A 22,059-nucleotide genomic window follows, 5' to 3' on the forward strand; every position below is an offset into this window, starting at 1 on the left:
AATCACCCCAACACTAATATATATACATATATATATATATATATACATATATATATATATATATATATATATATATATATATATATATATATATATATATATATATATATATATATATATATAAGGTGAGAGATGTAAAATTACCAATCAAGTTTTCATGGGAGGAAACATAGCAATATATGTACGATCGTTTCGGAAACGACATTTTTTTTTTATTCATTTGATATTTACAAATAAAACCATTGAGAAATAAGTAAAATATTTATGGATATCTTCTCCTCGTGAACATAAATGGAGGAGGAGGGGAAAATGACACAAAATTTTAACCAGTTCATTGAAGTAAATATAGTTTGTAAACCCTTGTAAGGGAGTGTTTCCATATTGCTTTTTGAAACCGCAAGGAAGCCTCTATATGTGTAAATACACACACACACATACACACATACACACACACGCACAAACACGCACACACACACACACACACACACACACACACACACACACACACATATATATATATATATATATATATATATATATATATATATATATATAAATGTAAATTTGGGTCGTTAAAAGTGAATAAAACCATATTTCTACGTTACCAATTTATTTGAAATTTTCAGACAACCCATCTTTAGAGTCGAGGGATGTTTTTATCTTATTAAAATAAATTTACCTCGCGAATTATTAAAATATTAAATAAAATAAATATATATTTTTTAACCGTTAGTGAGAATCTGTTCTGTTGATAAAACTGAACTTCCGGTTCGATTCATTTCACAGCCACGAATTGACGAAAGATTTCATTTTCTGTTTACTCGATAAGTAAAAAAAAAACAAAAAAAAACATAATTCATTTGTTTATCTTCCAAATTTTTTAATTTACACATTTTTTCTTTATTATATAAGGCCAAGAAAAAAATTTGTCGCTTGCTTTTTGAGTTTTTTTTTTTGTTTTGTTTTTCGATATAAGATTGGTTGGTAAAGTACAGTTTTTTTTTTGTCCGCGCTATTTTTTAAATCGTATTTCCAGGTTTAATTACAGTTTTATTATATGTTTTTTTTTATTCAATTGTAAGGTTAAAATACACCATCCCCTCTCTATGTTAAGAATGGCTTTTTAAATAGTAACGTTATTATTACAACACGGATCACTCTCTGCATGAGTACTGTACTTTCACCTAACAATTTAATAAACAAAACATGGTACTTATGCAGAGAAAGTACCATAATAATATAATAATAGAATAATAACGTTATTTAGAAAGCCATTCTTTACATGGGGAAGACGTTTTGTTACTATTCTATACTTTCACCTAACAATTTAATAAACAAAAGATGGTACTTATGCAGAGAAGGTACCGTGCTGAAATAACGCTATTAAGAAAGCCATTCTTAACATGGGAAAGGGAGAGTATTCTGTGACTATTTTATATTTTCACCTAACAATTTAATGAACAAAAGATAGTACTTATGCAGAGAAGGTACCGTGCTGAAATAATACCGTTATTTAGAAAGCTATTCTTAACATGGGGAGGGAGTTTTGCATCTATTCTAAAATATGAATGCTTTCTCTTCATATAAGAAATTGGGTACTCGTGCACTTATTGATCCGTGCTGAAATAATAACGTTATTATTTAAAAAGCCATTCTTAACATGGGGAGAAGAGAGTGTTTTGTAACTATTCTGGACTTTCACCTAACACTTTAATAAACAAAAATTAAACTTAAGCAGACAAGGAACAGTACAGAAGCATTAACATTATTTAGAATACAATTGAATAAAAAAACAAACAAACTTTAATTAAACTTGGAAATACGATTTAAAAAATAGTACGGATCGGTAAGTGCATTAACACCATAAATTTGTCTAATTCTTCATTTCTTATGTTATTGGAAAAAAAAAGAAAAAAAAGGTAAATATGAGGAATTACTCCACCCTCGAAAATTCCTTTAAAATTACCACTTCCATAGGTTTTCGGGGTCGCTGAAAACGAAAATAACCTTTATAATTAAGGCAAACGAGTAGTTTCCAAGATATGAAGAAATGTTGGTTTAAAAAAAGTGAAGGATCACTTTTCCATAATAATTTAACGTAAAATGATCACCCGCTTTGTGGCCACGATTTTTGGGGTGGGGGCTTTCTTTCTACCCTTGGAAAATACTTTAAAATTACCTGCTTAAATTGGTTGGAGGGGCGGGGGGGGGGTCGGCCGCCAAAACACCCCACACACAGAAAAATGCCCCTTTCTCATGTGGTCAGAAAGTGGGTGCTCATTCTAAGTTAAATTTAAATTGAAAAGTGATCACCCTCTTTTCGAAAAAGTAATTTCTTCATATCATGAAAACTTTCTTTTTGCGACGGAAACGGTTTGCAGATTCGTTTTTAGTACACTGAAATCTACAATAAAATATTTCGTTATATACGAACATGAGACGGGCCTTAAAGTAAAATAATACCGGATTTTGGGGGCAGATTTGCCATTTAGTTGTATAATATCCTCAAACCAGGTAATCACTAAAAGGGACTCTTAAAAGTCGTTACCTGTATCGATCAAAATTTAAAACCACTTATTATATGTCAGCCTACATCACAGTAACATATATTGAGCGAGTTCCTAACAGTATTTTGTATAGTTTTTTAGTTTAAACTCATTTTCCCAAAATTTCCCCAAACTTAACGTGTTCGATACAGTCTGCCACCGTTTGTATTTTTCAAATATACCGATAAACACTGCATGTTTTTGAACTGATTCAACATTATACATTACATAAAAACACTACAATCTTATCCAATTCGGTAGAACATTTACTTTTCTTGCCTTTGATAACATTTATTTGTTATATATTCATTTTTTGACAACTTCTTTATATCTGTTAATACAAACCCTTTCCATTTAATGCAACGTTTAGTCAGCTCGAAAACAGTGTTTATCAGTGTATTTGAAAGATACAAATGGTGGCGGACACTGTTGATTATGTTAAGTTTGAGAAAGTGAGTTAAAACTAAAAAAACTAAACAAAATACTGTCACAAACCCACCGATTATGTCAGCCTATGTCATGGTAACATATTCGGTGGGTTTTTGACACTGTATTGTATAGTTTTTAGTTTTCAACTTAATTTCCCAAACTTAACGTATTCAACAGTCTGCAACCATTTCTGTTTTTCCAGCCGATTAAACATTTTACCTTACATAAAAACACTAAACAATTATCCAGTTAGGTAGAAATGTAACTTACCTTACCTTTGCTTTCATTTGTTTTTGGACAACTTTTTCGAATCTGTGTATAGTAACCCCCCCCATCACTCAAATATTAATTACTAACTCACATTTTTGTATACAGAAAAAAACAAAACAAAAAAAAAACATTTAGCGTTTCAACGTTAGCTTTATCCACTGATTGTTGGTCGAGCCCAAGCCATGATTGACGGTAATTCTGAGGATCAGGATCCAATTCTGCAAGAGTACCATTTTCTTCATTTTTTTTTTTTTTTTTTTTTTTTTTTAGAGTGGATTGCTGTACTAAGAATATAAGAAACATGCATTTTCTCTTTTTATTAGAATTTTCCATTGCACCAAATTGAGCCACAGCAACGCGTGGCAGGGTACAGCTATTATATATATATATATATATATATTTTTTTTTTTTTTTTTTTTTTTTTTGCAGTCCACCATATTCATTGCGTCGTAGGCACCTGCAAGGAAATGGGAACCTTACCGTAGCGAGACATTTCAAAAGACTATTATTTATTTTTCTATTAAGTTTTCGAAATATCTTTATAACTATTTATGTATTCAATGATTTTCCCGCCATTTTTCTTTTGGCAGACGTCCATACTTGATTCTACATGAGTAAACTAAATCCTGTTGATCGGCCGCCCGATCATCTGTAATCGTCTAGTTTTGTTCTGCTTTGTTTTTCTTTTTACTTGTATTTCTTATCTTTGTCACTTGTGTCTTTCATTCTTTATTTCCATTGTTTCGTTTTATTTTGTTTTGTTTTGTTTTGTTTGTCCGTCCTTCATTCCGACATTTTTTTTTTTTCATTGCCGCCATTTTGTTCGTTTTTGGAGTTTTGTCCATCCTACTTAATTGAGACAACGCATCGGCTAGACTTCCTTTGTGTATGGCGTAAGTAATTTGCTGAAAGGCCTCCATTGTTACGTCGGCGGCAGAAGAACAATATAAAATCCTTTTATGATGATGATGATGATCATCATCATAATCATCATCATAATCATCAGTAGTAATAGTAGTAGTAGCAGTAGTAGTAATAGTAGCAGCAGCAGCATTATTTACTCACTGCGACATTTGAAAGAAATTCCTATTTACTTGCCTCCCTACGAAGACAGAGTAAAACACCAGATCGATATTTTATGTGTGGAAATTCCAGTTCCCCTAAAAAGGTCTCTTTGGATTGGGACAAAGATTAAAATTTATTAGTCTTGGAGGATGTCTCCTCTACTGACTGACAACAGAAAATATGAAGTGTTACGACAGAATACATACTACACTTTGCTCGTAGTCAAAGAGTCATCATCAATGATTGCTTTATGACAACTGAAGTTTAAGTGACAACAATTCCCCCTAGATTTCCAACTCTCTCCGCTTTTTTTTAATTGCCACTGCAAATAATTGTGCGTTATCGCAACATCTGGTTACCATGAATTTCTTGCTGGTAATGATTGTTGATTTTCTTTAGAATTCGAGGTCTAAGTACACTCCACAGCTGAAGTATGGTTAGCTTATTTATTAATTTTGTTATTAAAATTACCAATTGTGCTATAATTTTGTTAATGTCTTTTTTTCATATTTTATTTCAAATAAACCCTTCAAAATACAAATACTGAATAATCAAAAAAAGCGAAAGAACTGATTTACGTCGTCACCGCTACCGGTAGCACTCCGCAGAAAATTAGGGATGACGTTAGTCCACATATCAGCTGATGTGATATTGTAAACAAACACAGACAGAATTTGATGAACGACATTATTATTATTATTATTATTATTATTATTGTTATTATTATTGTTATTATTATTATTGTTGTTGTTGTTGTTGTTGTTGTTGTTGTTGTTGTTGTTGTTGTTGTTGTTGATGATGATGATTAATTCTATAATAATACATACGCAATTTGCATAAATTAAAATATCATGTTAAAGCTTATTGTACGACCTGGTAACGCCGGACGGTAAGCTAGTACACACACACACACACACACACACACACACACACACACACACACACACTCTCTCTCTCTCTCTCTCTCTCTCTCTCTCTCTCTCTCTCTCTCTCTCTCTCTCTCCCGAAACATTCAGGTTTGTGTGGTTGTGCAAATAAACGACTATTGAAAGGTATTTTCGTCTCAATCTCTTTTGCTAATTACGTTTGACCTTTTCTCATCAAGGTTCTTGTTCGCACGAACTTTTTCGTACAAATGTTATCGATCCACAAAGCCTGTTCAGAAATCTTCCGTTTTAGCCGAAGAAATAGAAAAAAAATGCCTTAATGGTGGCATTAACTCTGTACAATTATCAAACGGGGAAAATCTTGTCTCCTTGAAGAAGGAGGATTTTTAATCATAGGACAGGAATGTAAGCCTCGGAAGGAACTAGTGAGAGATATTTGTAAGTAAAAGAATTCCAAAGTTGGATTATGTTGAGTCTTCTATGAATTTTCTTTCTTTTTTCCTTTTTCCGACATTATATTGTCATGCATTTTTTTTCATTCAAGGCAAAGAATTTTTATTTTTTCTAAGGAGTATATGCACGAAAAGAGTCGTGATTGACATAATAATAATCGATTGGTTTTGCATAACAAAACGGATCTGTCAACAATTATACCTAAATTTTAAAATGCTGGAGGAACTATCGTGCATAAAAAATAAATATTTGGATCTTGGAATGTAGCTATATTGTTATCCCTTATATATATATATATATATATATATATATATATATATATTAGGTAACATCGGGTCTCCTTGTTAGTATATATATATATATATATATATACAAATATATATATATATATATATATATATATATACTAACAAGGAGACCCGATGTTACCTAAGATTAAATGAATGTGCCAACACTTTTATTGTCATTGAAATAGGTGGAATCCACCATTTTTCAATCAAATCGATTGATTGCCTTCTCTAGTCGGGGAATCGCTGCGGTCCACCGGGAGGAAGTTTCACATACTTCCCTACAGTGACTAAGTCATTGTGCATTGTAGTCTACATTGCAACGTAGAGAACCTACTCTTGATTCTATAAAATTATTTTATATAATAGCTTGACTTAAAGTTTAAAACGCAAAAGTCAGCATCAAGGATTAAAATGCAAACGTCAAGCTTCTTAAGAGAAGCATTCATTTCGAACACACACCTAGTCTATCAAAGAACCTAGTGTTGATTATATACGTCGGGCCTTCCTGATTGTGCGATGATAAAACTTCTCAAATGTACTTGTGATGTTAGGCCGTATACAGATGTTAAGTTTGGTTTAAATTCTTTAATCGAATTTTTTCGATTATTGTTTTTCGATACTTATTGGAGGAATTTCGACACTAAACTTATTAAACAACACTCCCAAACACATAAAAGTACATCCGTGTAAAATTTCCAAATATCAGCCTAGCTGTTTCGGAGTCCACACAGATCGAACTTGCACAAACACTGTCAAATTACCTTTATATATATATATATATATATATATATATATATATATATATATATATATATATATATATATATATATGTATATATATATGTATATATATATATATATAATTATAAAACTCAAATGATCTTGTAACGATGTATGTAATCCACTTTCAGGTTTACGACATCCGGTTGCGCATGCGCGCATGACCTGCTCACTGAAATATTAACGTTATTATTCCGAAATTATTATTTTACATGGGAAGAGTGGGGTTTAAAATAACTTAAACGTAATGCAGAAATGAACGATGTAAAAAAAAAGCAGATATATCAAAATTTAAATTTAACTATAATAAGTATTATGGTATCTGTTCAGTGCACATTTACCTATAAGTATAGCCAACCACTTATAATTCAGTTTTTTCAAAAATAATCAGTTATAATAAACAGAACGACGCATAGAAATCTATCTATATTCTTTTTTCATTTTAATATACTTTCATAGAAATGTTTCTGTTATGTCAAAAAACTATTTTCTTTACGTCACAAGTGTCACGCTCATACATGAATTCCATAGCTAATATAACATACTGAACCAACGGGTCACGGGTAGTCTAGCATATATATATATATATATATATATATATATATATATATATATATATATATATATATATATATATATATATATATAAATCTGAGAAAATCTTTATACAAGCGGATAAAAGTAGAAGTTTTTAAATAAAATCAGTAAGCGAAAATATAACAAATTAATCCATAAAATCTTATGAAAAACAACAATATAAACAAAAACAACAACAAAATAAAATAAACAAAATAAACAAAATAAACAAAAAAAATAACCAAATAATCTAAAACTACAAAATAAACAACAACTAAAAAATAAACAAAATAAAGAAAACTACAAAATAAACAAAAACAAAAAATAAACAAAACTACAAAATAAGCAAAACTACAAAATAAACAAAAACTACAAAATAAGCAAAAACTACAAAATAAACAAAACAACGAAATAAACAAAAACTGAAAAATAAACAAACACAAAAATAAAAAAAATTAAACAAAACTACAAAATAAACAACAACTACAAAGTAAACAAAAACTACAAAATAAAAAAATAAACAAAATTACAAAATAAACAAAACAACAAAATAATCAAAAGCAAAAAATAAACAAAATAAACATAACTACAAAATAAACAAAACTACAAAATAAACAAAACTACAAAATAAACAAAAACTACAAAATAAACAAAAACTACCAAATAAACAAAATAAACAAAAACTACAAAATAAACAAAAACTACAAAATAAACAAAAAATAAACAAAATAAACAAAAACTTCAAAATAAATAAAAGAAAAAAATAAACAAAATAAACTAAACTACAAAATAAACAAAGCTACCAAATAAAAAAAACTACAAAATATACAAAGGCTACAAAATAAACAAAACTACAAAATAACAACTACAAAATAAAGAAAACTACAAAAAAAATAAAACTACAAAATAAACAAAAACTATAAAATAAACCAAAACAAAAATTAAAAAATAAACAAAACTACAAAATGAACAAAACTTCAAAATAAACAAACCTATAAAATAAACAAAAAATAAGCTAAATAAAGAAATCAACAAAATAAACAAAACTAGAAAATAAATAAAATAAACAAAAATTACACAAAAACTACAAAATTAGCAAAACATAAATGAAACAAAACAAAAATACACAAAAAATAAACAAAAGAAAAATAAACAAAATAAACAAAAACTACAAAACAAACAAAACTACACAACAAGCAAAACTACAAAATAAACAAAATAAACAAAAACTACAAAATAAAGAAAAATACAAAATAAATAAAACAAAAACTGCAAAATATAGAAAACTTCAAAATAGACAAAACAAAAATAAACAAAATAAACAAAAACCACAAAATAAACAAAACCACAAAATAAACAAAACAAAAATAACCAAAACCACAAAATAAACAAAAACTACAAAAATAACTACAAAATAAGCAAAAACAACAAAATAAACAAAAACTAAATATTAAGTAAAATAACAAAACTACAAAATAAAACCACTAGACAATAAACAAAAACTACAAAATAAATAAAATAAACAAAACTACAAAATAAACAAAACTACTAAATAAACAAAAACTAAATATAAACAAGATAAACAAAACACAAAAATAAACAAAACTACAAAATAAACAAAACTATAAAATAATTACAGCTACAAAATATACAAAATAAACAAATCTACTACAAAATAACCAAACACAAAAAATAAAACAATAAACAAAACTACAAAATAAATATAACAACACAAAAAAACAAAAACTACAAAATAAACAAAACTACAAAATAAACAAAATAAACAAAACTACAAAATAAAAAATTACAAAAACAAAAACAAAAATAAACAAAATAAACCAAATTACGAGATAAAAAAGACAAAATAAACAAAAACAAAAAATAAACAAAACAACATAACAAAATAAAATAAAACTACAAAATAAACAAAAACAAAATATAAAAATAAACAAGACTACAAAATAAACTAAACTTCAAAATAAACAAAAATTACAAAATAAACAAAAAATAAATAAAATAAACAAAACTACAAAATAAACAAAAACTACAAAATAAACAAAAAATAAACAAATAAACAAAAACTACGAAATAAACAAAATAATCAAAAACCACAAAATAAACAAAAACTACAAAATAAACTAAAAATAAACAAAATAACCAAAAACTACAAAATAAACAAAACTAAACAAAATTAATTAGATACCAAATACATAGATATAAGATATATGGAAAGTAAAGAAATAAAATAAACATCAGTGACAAAATTTGGAAACTATAACTAAGGCAGGCCTACATTTTATTTGAAAACCATCAACATAGTTTTAACAATAACCCCAGCACTCGTTTAATTTATCCAACAAAACCCGAAATAGATAGATTTAGTAAAACGATCTTTTCTAGAATAAACAAGTAAATAAAAAACTGCAATTAATCGCTTGACTTAAAAGTATCGAAAACAAAAGCAAATGCACCTTCCTACAATTTGACATCGTGGACTTCTACCCATCCATAACCGAAGAACCTTTCAACACTATCCTAGAATCTGCTTAGATATGCACATATATATCTAAAGATGAAATACACATCATTAAAAAAAGAAGTAGAAGGTCAGTAATAATCAATAAGAACAAATAATGGGTAAAAACAGAAATGACGAACTCCTTCGATCTTTGTTAGTAATTCGCCATTAAAAACTACAAAATCAACAAAAACAAAAAATAAACAAAACTACAAAATAAGCAAAACTACAAAATAAACAAAAACTACAAAAATAAACAAAAACTACAAAAACTCCTCCTTCGATCTTTGTTAGTAATTCGCCATTAAGCAAACTCGATTTCTGAGCCCCAGCAGCTGCTAGAGAGTCTGAATTGACTAGGGTTGTTGGCTGTGTTTGGGTGAGAATTCTAGAATCTTTTCTGCTAATTGTTCGGCAGTGTTGTCTTCCAGGTTCAATATCGCCTGGACTTTAGTAGGCAAACGTAAAAAAAAAAAAAATTTATCATTGGTGTGTCTTCTGTCGAGAAGTTCGAAAGTTCCTTTAACCATCTTAGAAACTCTGTAGGGGGCCTGTCACCTAGGTACACATCCTGCATGAGTGTATGGAATCTGCTTTACTCTGACGCAGTACTGTGCTTCAATACTTCTGCTTTTAATTCCTCATAGGCAATGCTTGGAGGTGGTTTTTAATTAAGACCCGGCTTGTTTTTGCTAGAGGCACAGGCATGCCATAGTACAACACGCGTAAACTGCCTTTGGGGAGGAACTGTGTGTATTTCGAAGAATGCGTCTACCTGTGCGGATGCCTTAGATTCTGCAGAGGCATCGGACCTTGTATCGTTATTCATTTTATATAACCTCACAAATATATTTGATAATACTGATATCGGCCTTTATAGAGATGATGGATTAGCTATAATAAGAGACTCTAACAAATTTGGAGGGGAATCTTTTAGAAACATACTACATATGGAAATGAAACAATTAGTTCTAAAAATAGAAGTATCAGCTAACATAACGCATTTCTTAGATGTCATACTAGACTTAAATAATATACTTACAAGCAAAACTTGAAGCATAGCGCTAGTCGAATATACGTACACTCAAAGTCTAACCATACGCTGCCCTATATTCAAATGAACAAACAAAACTCGGTAAAAACGTTCCTGAATCTCACCGAAAAACACTTCCCCGTAACAAACCCTTTACATAAAATCTTTAATAAAAATAAACTAAAATTGTTCTGTAGTTACTGTGAAAACTTAGAGATGATAATTAAAGCACATAATAAAATATTCAATGGGAGCAGTAAAGAAAAAATAACAACAAAATTAATAAGGTAGGTAACCAACATAAGATTAACAAAAATAACACAAACGATAAAAATATAATTAGAAATAGTAATGACTCAAACCTTATAGAAATAAAAACGGCAACGATCAGCCATAAAAAAACTGTAACTATGCAACTCAGCCCACGATATTTGCCAAAGAAACCCCGAATAACAAGAAATATTACGTAGGAATAATCTCTTTGGATTTTTAAAAGCAGATATTACGACTACAGAAGTAGATTAAAGAAAAACGAAAAACGCCCAATAAGACAACATTAGCTAACCACTACTGGGCCCTAAAGGAAAATGAACGCTCGCCAATAGTCGGGGTGAAAATAGAAGACAGGCCAGCACATATAGGAACATAGACGATCCGTGTAGATTATGATTGAATGAGCAATTAGCTATCCTAAATTAAAAAAAAAATAAACTGCAGAAGTGAATTAGCAGACGTGTGCATATACAAAATAAACTTTACCATAGAATAACATCATATATAAAATAGCAATAATAATAATAATAATAATAATAATAATAATAATAATAATAATAATAATAATCTATGCATCTATAAAAGTGAGAATGTGTGTGAGGAAAATTCTCAACTTATATACTCAACGAATATTTGATCTACAGATTTGAAATGTATTATATAGGGTATTCAGCCATGTGGAATACTTTTAATCGGTTTTCATCCGTAAAAATAGGCTGCTAATGGGTCAAAATTAGAAAAATTTGTACGTGATGGGGTCATCTTATTTTTATCTGTTTGTCAACTGTTTCAGGAATGCGCATACGTTAATCGTTCACATGACAGATTTCATGTTAAGAATAAGTAGATTTGATAACATTTTTTACATGAGGTGTAAAGCTGGCTTAATGGTTATCGTACTTGACTCACTGTCTTTAGTGTTTTGGTTTCGATTTCAGCTTGAGCATTTTTTTTACTTACAAGAACTGATTATTTTTGAAAAACATAATACTCGCATGCACATGTCTCAGTTTCTGTATGAATTAAAATATAATATTTATGCATATTTTACAACCGGGCAACGCCGGTCGGCCTACCAGTAATAAATATAATAAACAAATAAATAAAGTAGTATCCACTAAAATGCAAGCGAGCATATCTGAACACTTCCAGATTTAAACTAGATCAATTTCTAATAAAAATGAAAAAGGAACCCATCCCCTCCAAAAAAACAAACAAAGAAGGCGAATTAGGAGCCAAATGAACCTTTTTCTGATAAACGCGCGATCATTGACTGCGATAAATAGCTGTGTGAATAACAAAGAATCTGATTGGCTAACTAGAAAACTCAGGATCACGGGAATAAATAAAAAACACGCAGTAACGATGTTTCCATGCAATAGCCTGGCGAATACTCACGAAAATGAAACGCGAAAAATGCTGTGTAGCTTAATTGCTATATATATTTTCAAAACTTATATATATATATATATATATATATATATATATATATATATATATAGATAGATAGATAGATAGATAGATAGATTGATTGATTGATTAGAGGGGACTATGAGAAAGAATCAATAGTTGATCGGACTAAACATGCTTAGATAACCTAGCTTGATAATAACATTAAATCTTCGACAGCACATCGAAAGAGGAATGCTTGACATATCGATCTACTGACAATTTACCCCTAAAGCGATTGGTTGAATGCACGATCTGTTCGGGTGAGAGATGGGTAGTAGTTCGATCAGATTGATAGATCATGTTAAATCGCATGTCCCCATTGATCTATACTTAGATTTAAAAAAAAATAGCTGATACTAAATACCCCTCCATGGGAGGTATGTTTATTGTCCCATGTACTGTTTTACGTGGGTCGGGGTTGAAACGCTTGTCCGGGTACGTTTCTCATCCGAGAAAAAAATGACATGTTATAAATGACATTTATAAGCACTCCGTTATCCTACTAAGCAGGAAATTAAAACGCTTATCAAGGCACAAGAGCCACTCGAGGATAAGTATTAATGACTTTGTCAAGTGGCTGTTGAGACAACGCTTTGAGAATTGATGGAAACTTAGCGGAATTTGATTATTTGATTCACTGGTTCGACAAGAATTAAATTTTAATCAGTTAATTTGATAACACCCACGTTGTAGTCGGTTGGGAAGCAACCTCCTAGTATTGTGTTTCATAGTCGGATAATTCTTGGAAAGATACTTTGCTCCTGGAAGTTCCGTTTAGTACATGGAAGAAGAAAGGAAAATTATTAGCAGTGGTGTTAGATGGACGAGTTTTTTGATGACTATTACGGAGAGAGAGAGACGTTATACTACAACTATTATCAAGCTAACACGTAACCTCACAGCATGTTCGTAAGTGAAGTAGAATATTGGGCATAGATAAAAGAAAGAAAGATTAGTAACCCATTTTTTTACTTTGGTTCTGTCTCGGAGACGATACAAACGTGATTTTGAAAGACTTCCTCCTCTCTACGAGGTCTATTGGGGTAAACTCAGGATGTGTAATACTCTAATAAATTTACATCTAATAACATGCAATCGGTATAAGACCCAAGCACGTTCTAGGATGATGTACTGTTACTACATCTGGGCAGGAACTGCTCGCCGCACCCTATCTTCCATTGATAAGCGTTCAAAACCGGCTTCGAAACCTAGTAGATGATGCCCTTTTCTCTTCCCTGCAACATCTTTTCCACAGAAGAGACGTTGCGACTCTGTCTCTGCTCTATTATTATTTTCATGGCATCTGAGCTCCAATCTATAGTCCTTTTTTTTTACACAGTGATCACTACTTATCAAGGCCCGGAAGCCACTCAGGGATAAGGGTTATTGCAAGTACATTACGTTAGTGTGGAGATTTGATGAAGTGTTTACTTAAGGGGGCGGTTCATTAGGAATTTGTTAACGTTGGACCTGAAGACATCCAAGTTGTAGTCCGGTAGGAAGCAGGCAAACGGAACAGAGTTCTACAGTTGTGCAGTTCTAAGAAAGAAGCTTTGTTCATGGAATCCACGTTTTGATTTAGGCACAGATATAGAGTGGGGAAAATTTTTCACTTGCCAAAGTTTCACAAAACACACAACTAGCTACAACCACTATCAACAATTTCCCCTATTCTATATCTGTACCTAAAGCTAAACGCATTTTCCATGAACAAAGGTTCTTTCCTTGAACTGACCGCCTTTGGAACATTGTTCCACTGGCTTGCTTCCCAGCCGATTACTGTATGGTAGCCTTCAAGTCCAATGTAAACAAGTTCTTGTTTATCCCTCTCTTTAAATAATCCAATGTCTACCCAATTTACACCATTAACGATTACGACACTATCATCTTACATTTATTAACCCTTGTTAGCGAGGTCTTCGGGTCCTGATAAGTGGTGCCTCCTTTGTAACAAAAAAAAGTTTTTTCTAATCGGTCGATCGCATTTTTTAAATGTGTGTGATGTCATTTTCTACCGTTTTTTTATATAACTATCAGATTATTTTACTTACGAATAGAAAGCAAAGCGTGTGCATAATGTTGCGAGGAGAAATTCAAGATAATCTATATAATTCTGAATATCTTCTACATGCTGGATTGTTTGATGGCCTGCTTGTTCACAGATTAAAATATTAGATGGTGCGAATGCTACATAGCGCAGACGAAGGCTATAAAAGGAGAGAGAGCGTTTTACAAGCCGATCACGTTAGAGACGTGGATGACGTTCGAGAGCACGTTCGAGAAAACGATCACATGAGAGATGTCACAGCCGTAACGAGAAGTCATGCGTGGTAGGAGAATGAGGAAATAAATGTCGTTGTTAAAAAAAGAAGAGTTCGGGTTATTCTTTGTTTTGGTTTCCTTTGCGATGTAGACTTCATACAACGTGTGGGTCTCGTGTGTAAAATTAGATAACGTTACAAGAATGGCAAACGAAAACAAAAGCGATAAGACAATGGGAATAGGAGGAATCAGGTGGTAGGAGGAAGATAAATGGTTAGAAGAGAGGAATAAATAGGGTAGTAGTAACAATAGGGTAAGAGGCATGTGAGAAGGCGGTATAAATAAATGAAGTAAACAAAGAAGAAAAAAGAAAACATTAATATAATTGTATCAGCAACTACATAAAAGGACAACAAGACAATGATGTAATTAAATAAGTGAACAATCGCTCATAATGACATGTGTAAGTGAATAATAATCAAGTGTCGGGGAGAGTGACTTGCTTTCCCGCATCACGGGGACGTCTCTGGAAGGACTGTTACATCCTGTGCATGGCAACCTCAGGTGTTAAACACTATATAACGATAGGCACATCCATTTTAAATCAAGGGATACGTCTTCTTGACTGGTCTTGTGTCGAGTTCTTGACGTCATTAGACATCATTAATTCTCTCCGGAGAATTAATGATCTGGACAGGAATCTTTATTGCTAGAATTGAGTGCCGCATAAAATAAGCGAAAAACGCATATTTTTTTATTAAAATATAAAAATTACTCATTTCCATTTGAAGACGCAGTCTAAAAACTTTAGATTTGAAATGGCCTGCAACTGTTCACAACGAGTTGCACTTTCAAACATTTTGTGATCGACTCAAACAGTTCAAATTTCAACTGATCGAGATCGACTGTTGATCAGCCTTCCACGGTCTCCCGATACAAACTGAATTATAAATATTCCCTCGTAGCGAAATGAGATGAAAAGAGATAGAAAGAGCGACAGGGAGGAGGGGCACGTGTTCATCTGAACGATAAACAAATATATTTTTGTTCTTCCATTTACAGAGTTTGCATGTCATCTAACTTGATTTGACTACTCAACCTCGATTGCTCTGACATGGCTGGGATTTTATAAATATCTGAGCTAAGATCAATTTGATTGAAAACAGGTTTTCAAGTCGCCATGTTTATAATTACGCGATTTAAATTATACCTGTGGTAGGCATAATGTTTTGAACGTGTGGAACTCAGGCAAAAAAAGGGGGCTTTTATAAGTGTGCCTGAAATGTGTGTTTTTAGAATGATCAGAAAAAATCTCGAGAGACGTGGATTTTCTTGGAACTTTTCGATCGTGAGAATATGGAGAAAAATCTTTTGCGTCGTTCTCATGCCGTAAGACACAATCACTAAGTTGTTGGCGATGATGCACGCTGCATATCGACTATTTATTCTGTTAAGCGGATCTACCTGTTTTTGGACTCTAGATAATTAGTGGCAGTTCGCCTTGAAGGCAGCCTTCATATGTGACGCGGGGTTATACACGTTTCGGATAATGTCTCTATTGAGACGTATTGTTACCATCTGTAGAGAGAGTTTGGACGATTAAGAGAGCATGGACTAGGTACCGAAATGCGAGTTTCTGAAATAAAGAACTATGTATTTAGGCTTCGAGATAGACAAGGAAGGGATCAGTCCGCATATAAATATGAGAAGCCTTCAATAAGTAATGGTGTTGACTCACTTCCGGTTGTCTGATCTAGTGGAAAATTTGGCATGCGCAATGATTTATATCTCTATAGGTTATCTCGAAAAAATTAGAAAATATATGCGAGAAACAGCTATGATTCTAAAAAAAAAAAAAACATTGAACAAGACGGTCTGTTTCGATTCTAGCATTCGATTTTCACATTTCAAATCCTTCGATTTTTTCTATAATATTCGCCACGTTATTCGCCAAAAGATCGATTCTAATCATTCCATTGATATTCGTTTTTATCTTTCTCATCTCCATATTTATTCGATATCTAAATTCGCGCCATTTTTAGAACATTGGAGATTACGTTCATTTTCCTTTCTTCTTCTTCTTCTTCTTCTTCTTTGTTTCTTCTTCTTCTTCTCTTCTTTCTTCAAATCTGAGATATGAGGTATGGCGATTCTTGCCATTGGCAGTTACTTATAATAAGATACGACTATTCTGAGAAAAGATCTATTTATATTTACTTGGTGTCTTATTAAAATATGCGTGATTTCATTCGTTTGTTTATATATATATATATATATATATATATATATATATATATATATATATATATATATATATATATATATGCGTGTGTGTGTGTGTGAAATTGGTATATTTAGGCAGCATTTTTTCATTGAAGCAAATATTATTAAATGTAATGGAGACACTTTGCTTTATGATTCATTTTTTTTTTAATTTTTCGATTTTCTGTATAATCTTTTTTATATCAAAATCAAAAAATATTATTAAAAGTTCCATAGTTGTTGCTGTCACGAGCGCTTTCGATTCGTCCACGAATCAGCTTCAGGTTTTGAAGTAAAAGTGGAAGGAGCGAAAATGAGAATTACAAGTGAAAACTAAAATATACAGTAAACGGCGTAGTTGACACACTTTGTTAACAGTGTCCACAAACTTGCTGATTTTAATACTCGAATTTTTAATCGACTTTTCATCGACTCTATATGTATTTTAACTTATCACCGTTTACTGTATATTTTAGTTTTCACTTTTAATTCTCATTTTCGCTCCTTCGCACTTTTACTTCAAAATCTGATGATGATTCGTGGACGAATCGAAAGCGCTCGTGACAGAAACAACTATGGAACTTTTATTAATATTTTTGATTTTGATATAAAAAGATTATACGGAAAATCGAAAAATTAATAAAAAGAATCATAAAGCAAAGTGTCTCCGTTACATTTAATAATATCTGCTTGAAATATATATATATATATATATATATATATATATATATATATATATATATATATATATATATATATATATATATATATATATTAGTGTTTGGGGGTTGGTTAGAATTAAACGTCAGTTTGGCAACTTACGGGAACTTTCGACCAATAACCTTCAGTCTTTGACCCGAATTATCATACATATGAGCATACCTCTTATATGCCCACACATACATATATGTACTCTACTGTTTTATCAATGGAATTTTTTGTGTCTGTGAGTTTGTTCTTTATGGGCTCGAAAACGGCTGGGCCGATTTTTTATGAAATTTTAGACTAAGGTACTTTATGTGCCTGGCAGTGTTCTTAGATAGGTTTTGTATCTGAATGTCTTCGATAAGTATCGATAATCGAACTAATCCGATGAAAGAAAGAACAGATGATTTTGACTAAAGTTAACACCTTACACAACCTAACATTACAAGTGTATTTGAGAAGTTTTATTAGCACACAAGCCGAAAGGCAAGACATATAAAATAAAGTAGGTTCTTTGATATGACAGGGTCACTTTCGAAACTATGACATATACTGACCAAACGGGTCACGGTTAGTAGCTATGGAGTAATAAGTACACAGAAATAACATATGAGATAGTCATTTACGTTATGTTTCTTTTTAGAGCACAATTACGCCATGATACTTGACTTTTTCATTTTAAACTTTCATTCAAGTCATTATATCTAAAGAAAAAAAATTATAAAATCCACGGTAGGGTATATATTGGGCAATGTAGACTACAATGTATTGTGTACTAAGTCACTGCGAGGACGCATGTGAAGCTTTCTCTCACGGCATGATGAAATTCAATGACGCATTACTGCTTCTAACCCACGTCAATTAAATGGGTTGCCATCTTAGAGTCTCGCACCGTCAATATCTACAACAGAGAGATGAAACTTTTGCAATCCCTCTGATTCAGTCGGGCGGAAAAATTAGGAGGCATTACTTTTTGAACTTTTGAAACATCCCTTGTACACACACACACACACACACACACACACACACACACACACACACACACACATATATATATATATATATATATATATATAGTCTTATTTATAGTATTCCGAATCTTACTGAGTTTATATAATTGAAAATTCGGTAATCGTTTATATACATCTCATTTATCTATATATCTATAAAAGTGAACGTGTCTGTGTGTCTGTCTGTGTGCCTGTGTACATTTTCCCTACGCAATAACTCTGTCAATTTTTAGTCTACAGACTCGAAATTTGATATACAGGGTACTGAAATTTGGGAAAATCGATATGATCGGTTTTCGGTCAGAAATTTGGCTGTTAAGGGGGTCGATTTAACCTTTGAGAACTCTACCAAACTCCTTCCATGATTTTGGGTCTAAACACTTGAAATTTTAGATATAGGTTCCTTGGACATGGATCTAACTTAATAACTTGATTTGAGCCTAAAACAATAATTTTGAGGGGTCATAATAGGGGTCAAAGTTTAAATAATTGACTGCTTTTTTTTTTTTTTTTGCTCAACATACACCTCCAAATACACGGACAACGCCGGGCACCCATGCTAGTATATATATATATATATATATATATATATATATATATATATATATATATATATATATATATATATATATATTCAGAATGGTAAATTAAAAAAAAAATAGCGTCGTAATTTGATCCATCACAATTCAAGGTTACTCTTGCCAGCGACCTTTTTCGAGATAAGATTATTTTTAATTGTGATTCCCTTTGTTTCAGTATTTCTTTTGTGAATCTCATTTTGTGATTTTCGCTACTTTCTTATTTTTCTCTGTCATACCGAGATAAAGATTCGAAGCCAAAAATATTTTTACTCAAAATAGAACTAAGATCTCGCAAAATGCTGCAGTCTATACGAGAATCAGGAAGTACACAGACACACACACACACACACACGCGTGTGCGCATGACAGAGAAGAGAGTTCTTTTTATCCCGAGACGTCTTTCGCCATCCTCATCAGGGACGAACGATGCCATTTTGATTAAAAAAAAAAAAAAAAAAATAGGGGGAAGAAATTAAAATAAGGTGAAAATGAGGAAGGCATATTTACAATTGCCATAAAATAAATATGCGCAGAGTGGAATATCATTCCTCACTCGTTTTATTTTACGAGCCCCCCCTTTAATAATATCCATTATATATATATATATATATATATATATATATATATATATATATATATATATATATATATATATATATATATAATCCTTTTTTCTCTTCTCTCCTTCCTTCCTTCATGTACATATTTATTTTTATGGTAATTGTGAGTATGTCTTTTGCATTTTCACCTTACTTTAATTTAATTATATATATATATATATATATATATATATATATATATATATATATATATATATATATATATATATAACTACTTCATTTACTCACATAAACCTAATATACGAAAGTATAGATTTATGCGTAAACTTTAAGTATTTACTTTGAAAGTGCTCAATACGTAGGTAGAGCTAGTTAGTAATTTATAAAATATATATGGCGATTAAGCTACACTGAATATTCTGCGTTTCATCCACTATAGGATTCGTCATAAGCCTGACGAATCCTATAGTGGATGAAACGCAGAATATTCAGTGTAGCTTAATCGCCATATATATTTTATAAATTACTATGAAGAAATAATGGCCTGAAAGCAGAATACGAGAACAACGATCGGTAACCCATCCATTTGATATAGAACCTAAATTGTCTTTATTCTGCTAATTAGTCATTAATTTCGTCTCAATTCTTTGTATCACTCCTTTGCGCCGATAAAGAGACAATATTTAAATAAAATTGGCATCCTCTCTGAAACGATCGTAAACAAACCCATGTTTTTTGTTTTGGCTTCTTTGAATATGTAAATGAACTTATATCAGTTTATTCATTTCATTTACCTCTCAGTTAGCTTTTATCCCCCTACATATATAACTGATTTAATTCATATAGTATTTCTTTGTATACTCACTATTCCATAGCTAATTATGACATATACTGACCAAACGGGTCACGGTTAGTTGCTATGGAATAATGAGTATACAGAAATAATATATGAGATAGTCATTTACATACGCGCTAAGAATTCACCACAGACAACATAATTGTTCTTATGGTGAATTCTTGGCGCGTATGTAAATTATGTGCACGATTGTTTCTGAGATGATATTGGTTCTATTGATATCGAATGACATCTTCAGTACAAGGAACTGGCTCCAAGTTTAAATTTAAAATATAGCATCATAATAAATGTAAGGGAATCAAATCCATATGTAAAGACACATTAATGTAAATTACAATTCAATGAGAAACTTTTATAAATTTTTACATATCAAATATATAATGGAGTACAGCAAGAAAAATGAACTGTTCATATTACAAGCATATAAACATGCACTGCGATAAAATTTTAGTGATTTTTTTTTGTGGTGAAAAGTTTTTAAGCAAACGAGAACCAAACGTAAAAAAAATTAATTTGATGGATAAAAATCACTAATTAACTTAATTACTTTTAGAACTAGTTTTAAACTAGCGGGGGCGCTCGACCTTGCCCGGTCGTAAAATACGCTTAAATATATTTTAATTCATGCAGATTTCGTATTTATTACTGCAGAGCCAGTATTATACACACACACACACACACACACACATACACACACACACACATATATATATATATATATATATATATATATATATATATAAAGTTTAGATAACATAAGTCATCGATACCGTCGGTTTCAAACTTGATAATAGGGGACCGTTTTAGATATCCATATCAAGCTCTCTTCAGCCAATACTCATCTCTGAGATGAGTATTGGCTAAAGAGACCTTGATATGGATATCTAAAACCTCACCATTACACGATCAGCTACCCGTACTAGGGTGCCCATGGTCTACTGAGGTTGAGCAGAGGCATCGTATGTATGTATATATGTATATATGTATATATGTATATATGTATAGTACTGATTTAAAATAAAATTCGGAAAGGAATTTACAGCTTTGTTTTTATTTGCCTATTTTAAATGCGAAAAAATGTCTATTAAAAAAATCTTTCATGTCTTTGCTTTTTTTCACAAACCGGAACTCGTAAACCGGATTGACGGTTTAAACGCCCAAGCAAGACGATATATATATATATACATATATATATATATATATATATATATATATATATATATATATATATATATATATATATAATAGATT

The 22,059-nt window shown here is 31.1% G+C and overlaps 1 protein-coding gene across 1 annotated transcript in view; it reads left to right on the plus strand.

Annotated features, from left to right (window-relative positions):
* LOC145248145 (metabotropic glycine receptor-like) overlaps positions 1-22,059 on the plus strand; it is a 472,150-nt gene that overhangs the window by 227,060 nt on the left and 223,031 nt on the right. The window lies entirely within an intron of this gene.

This window comes from Euprymna scolopes, chromosome 26 (assembly GCF_053919585.1).
Source record: "Euprymna scolopes isolate OS-2025 chromosome 26, ASM5391958v1, whole genome shotgun sequence".
Lineage (NCBI taxonomy): Eukaryota > Metazoa > Mollusca > Cephalopoda > Sepiida > Sepiolidae > Euprymna > Euprymna scolopes.